This window comes from Triticum dicoccoides, chromosome 5B (assembly GCF_002162155.2).
Source record: "Triticum dicoccoides isolate Atlit2015 ecotype Zavitan chromosome 5B, WEW_v2.0, whole genome shotgun sequence".
Lineage (NCBI taxonomy): Eukaryota > Viridiplantae > Streptophyta > Magnoliopsida > Poales > Poaceae > Triticum > Triticum dicoccoides.
In genome coordinates, this window is record NC_041389.1 from 155,128,637 (window position 1) to 155,137,826 (window position 9,190).

The following is a 9,190-nucleotide window of genomic DNA, read 5'->3' on the forward strand; positions in this document are numbered from 1 at the left end:
TGGCGTGGAAAAAGGGACCCTTGGCATATTAGAGGCCTATAAAAAGGGGAACGGCTGCCGCTATCAACCCACGCCTTCTTCCTCCTCCCGCCGCTGCTCTCCAAACTTCGGAGCTCCAGCGCCCAGTCTAGTTCCTCCACAAAGAATCTATCCAACTCTCCCTTTCTCAAACCATGGCTGGGTCTCAGGCCAATGGCAAGTGGGACGCTTTCGTCATCACCAACAATGACATTGAAGATCTGAAGCATGCCGGCTACCTATCCACCGACATCGCGCATCATGCCCCCGAGCAGGGCCAGGTCGTCCCCACGCCCAAGCCGAGCGAGAGGGTGGTGTTCATCCCCCCAACTTCATCTGGGGGCACGACTTCTCACTACACCCCTTTGTGTGGGGACTGATGTTCTTCTATGGATCTAGCCCCAAACTCCTTCCTCCAAATTTTGGCCTTTTTCATTGTCTATGAGGCCCTTCTACAAGTCCGGCCGCACTTTGGCCTGTGGCTGAAGGTCTTCAACGTCAAGCCGAAGATAGTCGGCGGTGCCCAGGCGGGGCGTATTCATCGAGGCCGTGAAGATTTGGCAGAAGGAATGGTTCTATATCATAGAACCACGGGAGGCGGCCTCGGTGGCGACTCCCAAATTCAGATCCAGACCCCCCGCAAGATTGACCTCATGGACAGAGGAAAGGTCTTAACTGGGGATCTGCCGATGAGGTGAAGATGCTGCAAAAGCGCATCTCCAATGTGATGGAGAACGGCACCAACCTGACCAATGTGGTCCAGATAATGCTCGATCGCCGCCTCCTCCCTTGTCAGCAGAGGGCTGCTCTGATGTGGTCTTACAAGCCTGAGGACCCGGCCACAGTGCAGTACTTCTTCGGCACCACCCACGACAAAATATGGAAGTTGTTGTTCAAGCCCTAGTAAGAATGGCCGACCAAGGAAGAAGACATTGGCCTCGACGCCAAAACTCCCCCGAAGAAGGTAATTGAGCTCTTACCTGTTTCATGTTCTACCGAGCGTACTACATGAAGTTCATTCTAAGATTCTTTTCGTTGCCTCTATAGGGTTGGCTTAGGAAGGCCAAGAAAATCAGCAGTCCGGCCCCGCTGCCCGAAGAGCCTCGGACAGCTCAACTGGAGGAGCTGCTGGTTGTGGCGCCTTACAAGGCACCAGAGAAGAAGGGAAAGAAGAAGAAAGATCCGAGGGAGGCCAGCGAAGGCCTCCACCCAAGAGGTCGTTCGAACACCAAGGCCGGAGACGTTGCGGCCCCGTACGCCCCAGACAGGGAAGAGGACAAAGACGAGGAGGTAAGTGCCTCCTCCCACAACAAGAAGAGGGCGGCGTCCGAATACGTCGAGGAGGAGCAACCTCCTCGGCCCCCGAAGAGGTAGTGCAAACCTAAATTGGTCCTGCCCGATAGCTTGGACTCCAACGAGGAGTTTGTGGCGTCTGAAGAGGTCCCGGAGAAGGACCCCAGGGTCAAGCCCCCCGCCACAAGGTATGAACCTCAACATTTATTACTTGCTTCATTTTACCAGTCCTTTATGGTAGAAATTGATCGCGTGATATCACAGCCCACCGTGCGGCCACCCTATTGAGCCAACCTCAGAGGGGACTTCTCCGCTCGCCAAGTTAGCGGACAGCGGATCCGCGTCATGATTTGTGCCTCCCTCGGTCACTGAAGAGCCCGGGGAGGTGCTTTCTCGAAGGACCTCCCCCCGTCCGAACACAATGGAGGTCGGTGACAAGATCATGGCTGAGGCCTATGCCTCGGTCACCAAGTACCAGGAGGATGCATCCCTCCTAGTGAACACGGGAGGGGAGTTCAGACCGGCCGAGCCCTCCCAACCAGCCACGCCGGAGCCCCCGAGGCCCTCGGAGGTGCTGATCCAGCCTTCCGTCGAAGGGGGAGCCAGGTCCCGCCGCCTGCGCCGAACACCAACAACCAAGTGGCGGCAGGCTAGCCAGATGTGATGGAGGAGTTGGTGAACAGCTCTGTCATCGTTGCCGAACACCGCGCCCATAAGGGCGCGGTTTTACAAAGTGTTTGGTCCATTAACACTAGACTGAACGATGATGTCCAAGGCCTTTTAACAGGCTTCGAGGTGAGTCAAGTAATTCTCTTTCCCCGCAGAACGGATTTAGCCTTTAGCTAGGGTTTGAGCAGGCCTTGTGCATAACAGCCCCCGAGACTCTCTGAGGTTTGCAAAAACCTTACAGAGGATCAAATATCTGCAGGGTAGTAGTTAAAGGGTCATGATTGATTTGATATCAGAGGCATCGTCCTTGGCGGTGGCTGCTAATTCCACGGCGCTTGAGGAGATGGATCGGAAGCTCTAACGCTCCGATGTGGAGCTTGACCTCGTCAACAAATGGCTTGATGAGGCACAAGGTAAGCCCTAACAAAATTCATAGTCAATATCGCCGGACAATGATGTCCCAGATTGTATGTTGAGCCCATGTTGTTTGGTGACCATAGCTGCCGCTGCAGAGGTCGAGGACCTCAAGGCCGCGCTGAAGAAGGCCGAGGTTGTGGCAGCCGAAAAGAAGGCGCCTGCCAAACTCGAGACGGTGAAGGCCGCCGGCGAGAAGCACGAGGACCGACTTGCCGAAGTACAACAGGAGCTCAAGGACGCCATCACGAAATATGAGGGCCTTGAGCAGACACAGAAAGAGCAGTCCTCCGTGCTATCCAAGGTGGAAAATAGCTCCAGGAGACCAGAGCAGAAGTGCAGGGTGCCCGAGAGGAGCTTCGCCAAGTGAGGCAGAACACAGATGGTAAGCCATACTTACTGCAGAGTGTATTTGGCAGCAACAGGTTCGCATTGCTGACGCGGGTCTCGCGCTCTGGAGGCGTTTTCGCCGAGCTTCCAACGAGTGGCGCATGCGACGGAGCACTATGTCGCGTGGGAGGGGGACATCGAGCGGTGTCTTTTCTAGGCGCAGTTCCAGGCGCCTGAGCATCCTCCCCTCCTCAGCAACCAGATCAAGCAGCTAATGGAGCTGCATCAGATGGCCGGGCCGGCCATGACGGACCTTTGTGTCCGGCTATGGCCCATAGAGCCAATTCCGAGCAGCTACTTCGGCGTGGTGTAGAAGTTGCACGACTTGCCGTCCCAGATTGATGAAGTGAAGCGCTCTGCATGCCTCGAGGGAGCTAGGATGGCCTTTGCAAAGACCGTGGTCCATTGGCCTAAGATCAAGCCAATGGATATGGCCACTGGTCCCCCGCCAGCTGGAAAAGAGCATCGCCGCCCCGAACAGTACTTCCCACTTGTTATGGACGGCGCTCGGACGATAGAGGGTCTGTGTTCCAAAGATGTAATCATTGACTGGTTGTATTAAGTTGACAACTGGACATTTTTCTTTATAATGCAGCCCATTTGTATGTTTTACGCTATGGTGATTTTATTTGACTCATGTGCGGTCGTTTGTTATTCTGAAAGTGACCAGTCGGCGGCTTCATCCCCCAAGTGAATACTACAAGGGGTGTTTCATATCCGCACTGTTACCCTTAGCCGACGTCTCGGTGCCCGAAGGTGGTAGTGCGTGAGAGAGACTAGGAAACTGGAGTATGCGGTTTTATTACTTTCACTTAGCCATAGGAGCTTGACTGCGGCAGCTAATGACTAGCCCCAATGCTTTGTGATATGCGGGGAAGCCAATGCATGCATTTGTAGTCATGTGGTTTGTGCTCGTCCTCAGCGAGGAGCCATTGGTCGGCCCTTCTCCAACTGCTCCCCGGGTCTCGGTGGAGGCGCTGGGTGGCACCGCCTCGCCGCTAGAAGATGAAGCCAACACCGGGGCTGCCCAGCCACCAATGATGATCAATGGGGGAGTCCTTGACACGCCTCCCGCGCCCCAAGACTGACCGTGGGGAAGAAGCGCAGGGGGCGCAGGATCATGGCCTCCCAGTGGAACCTCCGTCCCGCGGAAGGGCCCCGTGGCTCGTGCAGGTGTATGGCACGGGGGGCTCAGGGTCGTGTGCAGACTGTGGGCCTCCAGAGGCTTCTTCATCATAGTCAGAGGCACCCTGAAGAGTCGGGGTCAGGAGGGAAAGCGATACGAGGAGAATCACGAAGATAAGGTACTTACTCGTCTATGGCTATGTACTTCCTCTGCTTCAGTGGCCGGTAGGCGTCACCACTATAGCTTGGAGGTCCTTTCCTCTTGTGGAGTGCTACAAGGCCCAGACAAAGCAGGCCAGGGGTCGGGGCATGACCCTTGGCTATTGTGCAGCTAGATCCCACCTCTGGAGCGTCGGCTGGGCTTCGAGGGCCACGGCCTCAGGAGCATCGAGCCACGCCAGCTCACCAGTCTCGGCCTCAGGAGCATTGGGCCGCACCAGTCCTCCAGCGGCCGCCTCGGGGGCCCTCGACGGAGCCGCAGGAGCATCCACCTCGGGAGCACCGGATACTCGCTCCCCAGGGGCCGCCCCAGGAGTACCAGGCGGCGCTTGTCCCCCTTCATCCACGTTCGGGGCGCGCGCCACGGGGTCGACAAGCACGGGAGCCACGAAGACGGGATTCTCATGGGGCCATCAAGGCCCCCTGGGCGTAGCCCCCTCTCGTCAAAGAGGGGCATCTGCTTCACAAAATGCTCCTTGTTCAAGCAAAGCCACAAGAGGCACATGTCCTCCGGAAGCGCAGCAGGCGCTGGGTCAACCGTCAGGAGCTCGAACACCACGCGCAACATCTTGGAAGAAAGAGAAGGAACCTGGAGCCTTATGGGGTCCTTGGGGCTAGTAAAGGTCCACATTGGGCGAGAATGGCACTGGAGCGGGGCAATGCGCCGCTGGACGAACTCCCTCACCACCATCGGCGCTATCACCCCGGCCTTCTTCAACTTGGTTAGCCTGGGCCAGACATGGGCAAGCCGGCGGTCGACGAGCTCCGCGTGCCCCCAGCCGGAGCTGGGAACCGCCGGTACTCGCGGGAGCAGGAGCAGGGGGCTGAGTGTTTTGGTGTCCACGTACACCCACTGCTTCCGTAATCCCCTCACATCTGGGCGGAGCGTGAAGTCGATGCCTGAGCCATCCATCGGCGCCACAGCCTGGAAGGCCACGCACCCCAAGCGCTAGCAAGCGTCGACCAGATGGAGCGAGAAGAAATGGCGAAACAGGGCGACGAAAGGAGCAATGCCCACCATGGCCTCGCACAGAAAGGCGAAGACGGCAACGATAATGATAGATTGGGGGTCCATATGCAACGCTTGGATCTGGTAACGCGAGATTATGGCATTGAAGAATTCAGAAAAGGGGGGGATCGGGCCAGCCAGTAGAGCATGAGGATGGATGGGGATCTTGATGGCCTCCATGTCAATCAAAGCCCAGGAGGCGGGCCAGGCCATCGTCACCTTCCACTCATTGGAATCGGCGGCGAGAGTCGGCTAGACCTTGGCCAGCCCTTCCTGATTGATCACCGTCGACCGATCAAGAGCGGGCTCCAAGGTCGGCTGGGGTTTGGCCGGAGCGCATGCCTTTCCCCTCTTCTTCGACTGCATGGCCATGGCGGCAAGAGAGGATTGGCGTTGGCCTCGAATCTAGGAGAAGAACTGCGGGTTCATAGGAAAGAGGAGGAGCCAAGGGCGAGCACGCCGACCAATGACGGCAAAGCTGCGTTAGCAGCAGGCTATCGCCAAACCTGGCAGTTATCGAGGCAGCATGGGGAAGTGGGCTCGCTCACATCCCAGCAAGAGCCACGTGTCGACCAAGGCCGCAGGCGGTTGGGGCCCACGGCACTTCGCATTTGCCCTTTGGCTTCGCCTTCAAGCCAAGTTCGATCGCGCCTTGGGCCCAAGGGCTACTGTCGGCATTCTGGGAACGGGGGTACCCAGACTTGCCTGCCTGCGGCCCACGGCGTGGCTCCATCAACGGCCTGACATAGCCCAGCTTCAGCATCAACAACTCAAGACCCTCGTGAGGCAAACGACACCAAGATCTCCAGAAGAAGCGGCCTTCCCAGGCTGGCTCCTGAGGAGCGGAGATTTCTATGCAAGCCTCACCTCTCGAGGTTCGGATGACGAGAGCCATGACGACCAAGGCCAGGTGGGCGCCAGAGGGCGTAGTGCAGCAGTTTCCCCTTTGGTGCTAAAAGAAGCAAGCGCAGGCGCGGAGTCCCGAGGAATCAGCCAAAGGTTTTCATTCGCGTGCAACAAGACCAAGACCGCCAGGACGACAAGACGGAGGTCATTGCCGAGCCCACCACGGTGTCACGACCAGAGGCTTTGCAGGAGAAGACTACTTTTGTCAGGATAAGATGTACTAGTTATCTCCCTTCGAATTTGGCCATTGTGGGATCCCTTCCCGCCTTAATTTGGGAACACGACCAAGGCATTATAAATAGGACCTAGCCACCACCATAGAAGAGGACGGATCAATCAGATCATCCCCTTCCCACCAGCTCGAGAACACACCTCCTGAGGTCATTCTTCCAATGTACTAGTTCATCCTCAGCCCCTCGAGGCCATTCCACCACAAAGCAGGAGCGGGGTTTTACAACGCAAGGTGGCCCGAACCTGGGTAAACTGTCGTGTCTTCTTTCCCTTCAGTTTGTTGAGCTAGTATGTGAGATTGGCGAGTAGGCAGACTGGGGAGGTTGAGTTCTTTGCACGCACCCCAGAGTTCAAACCTCTCAAGGGTCCGCGGAACCTGAAATCCGACACTCTCCTCCTCCAACATCCTAGCCGTCCTCTCCTCCAAGTCCTGCTCCTTCTCTGCCGCTAGCCGGTCCCTCTCCGCCAAAAGCTCCTTGGTTGTATTTCCTCTCTCTCAAAAGCAGCCTGCAACACCACTCCCTGTTAGCATTATAATCATCAATGGCTGCACACACACAATGTAATGCTTGAAAGAAATCTGAGTCTGTATAACTAAACTTGAAGGCGAGCTCGATTGGCCGTGGACGAGGCCTTATCTCAGGATCTGAGCTTGATTCGTGCGCCTTGATCTCCAAGATAGTGCGAGGACAGCGTATAAGTCCACCTCCAATGGCTATCGAGCCATGGGACCTCTCGCCACCAGATATCATCACCAGCTCTGGATCAAACTGCCCGCTCGGGTTAAACTCCTCTCCTTTCCTCGCCTTCCACTCATCTTTGTACCTCACGAGCTTGTTGTGGGATGATATGTTGGTGAAGTTCTCTAGATGATCTAGGTCAGACGCAGAGAATGCCTTGGCCTTTTTGTACGGGCAGTATGGGCCATGGCATAGAGGTCGAACACCTCTGGCACCGGTGCCATATTGTATCCCGCCTAAAAGAGGGGAACATAGTATTAGTAAATAAAGGGCTCAAGCTAACATGATAGAATGAATTGCATGAATCATGATGCAAACCACATACCCAGTTCCGCCCATATTGACATAAGTTGGCGCTGCCTTGATGGTGTGGCACAACTCTCATTTGGGCACGCTTGTCCTTGGCATTGTTGTGGACGGCTAACCATGTGTCTGAGCATGACTCATCCACCAACGCCTCCCAAAAATCCATCTTATCCGCACACCATCTCAGGGGCACCTAAGTTAGTAAAGAGAAACTTGAGCGCTACATCTACAAATGAAATCAACGAAACTAAGAACAAGGCCTTAAGAATATAAGCAATTACCGTCATGTACTGCTCCTTCTTCAGAAACTTTCCGCGGCACTTCTTCTTGGGCTTCCTAACACCACACGAGGCGAAGTAGTCTCGAACAGCCTGCACCTGAGCCTCGTACCATAAGTTTTGTAGTAGGTGCCTGCACTCGGCATCGATAACCCGTGCACAGGCCTCCTCGTATCCCTCCTCCCACCTGTAGAAGGTCTGCAACCAAACGAGACAACATTGATTAGTACCATAACTAAGCTTATTCGAAGATTTTTAATTGTGTAAAGGAGAAATTACCCAAAACGTTCTGATCACCATGTTGGCCCTCGTGTGACACAAGACACCGTTAATCATCTCCTCTGGCGGGGCCGGGGCAGCCAAGTAATGCTCCCATCCCAATCCTAGCTCTGGAAGCTGACCCTCACCGGGCAACGTGACAAACCCCGGGAAGTTTTGCCGGCAAATCACACCAAGGACTTGGTCGGCCCTGCGGACATACTAAGCGTGGTCCCAACCCCTGCAGTATGACAAGGCCAACGTATTAGATATTTGAAGAAACATGATGGCAAAAGATACAAAAAGAGTAAATGCACTTAGCTCTGCCCATCATGCCAAATCAACCACCTCTACTCGCGGGTCGCCGGGAGGGACGGGAGCCGTGTACTACCACGTTGGTAGACGGTGGCCCCCCCTCAACCACCTCGCCCTCGCTGCTATCAGAAATCTGATGCCCGCCACCATCAGCATGGCCACTCGGCCCCTCGGGCGGATCCTACCAGGTACCCCATCCGAACGTCTCCTGGGACGTAGCCTGGTCCGGAGTCACGTAGGCCAAGTGTCCTGGCCCGAATTCTAGTTGGCCGAAGGCCCGTCGACCCGAGGCTCGTGGACTGGAGTCTCGTGGGCTGAAGGCCCTTCGACCCAAGGCTCGTGGACCGGAGTCCGCGTAGCCTCCTCCTCAGACGGGTCCCCCCCTAGCAGTCATGTGCTCGGGTGACTCTGCTAGGGGTGGCAGCGAGGAAGGCGTAGGAGCCTGCCTACCTCTCCCGCGGCCGCGTCCTAATCTACCTCCCCTCTTCTTCCCTTCCCGACCTCTTCTTCCAGTGGGCAACGACACCGACAAAGAAGCGCTCGCCTGTGTCCCCAAACTGTCTAACAATGCTCTCCGGAGAGGTGCTGGTGGAATGGAAGAACCCCTCCCATCACGCTCCGGACCCACGCCCACCATCTTTCAACACCTGTCATGGCAGAAGAGTAAACGGAATTAGTACAACATGAAAAAAATTGAATACCGACATGAATAATAAAATGTATATTCATTAGATAATAGGTAAAGATAGGTCCGTCAGCATGTATATTCATCAGTTAATCTAGTTTGTCAATTTTGAAACTTCAAACAACCAAACTGACTCATGAAAAAGATCCTCGACCATCGACCCCTCGCCCCTCGACCCCTCGGCAACCCTCGACCCCTTAGCGATCCTCGACCCCTTGGCGACCATCAACCCCTCGACCCTCATCCTAAGGTACGACACCAGTCGGTCAGCACTCGGACCGAAAGATCCTCGACCATCAACCCCTCGACCCTCGACCCCTCGCCCCTCGACCCC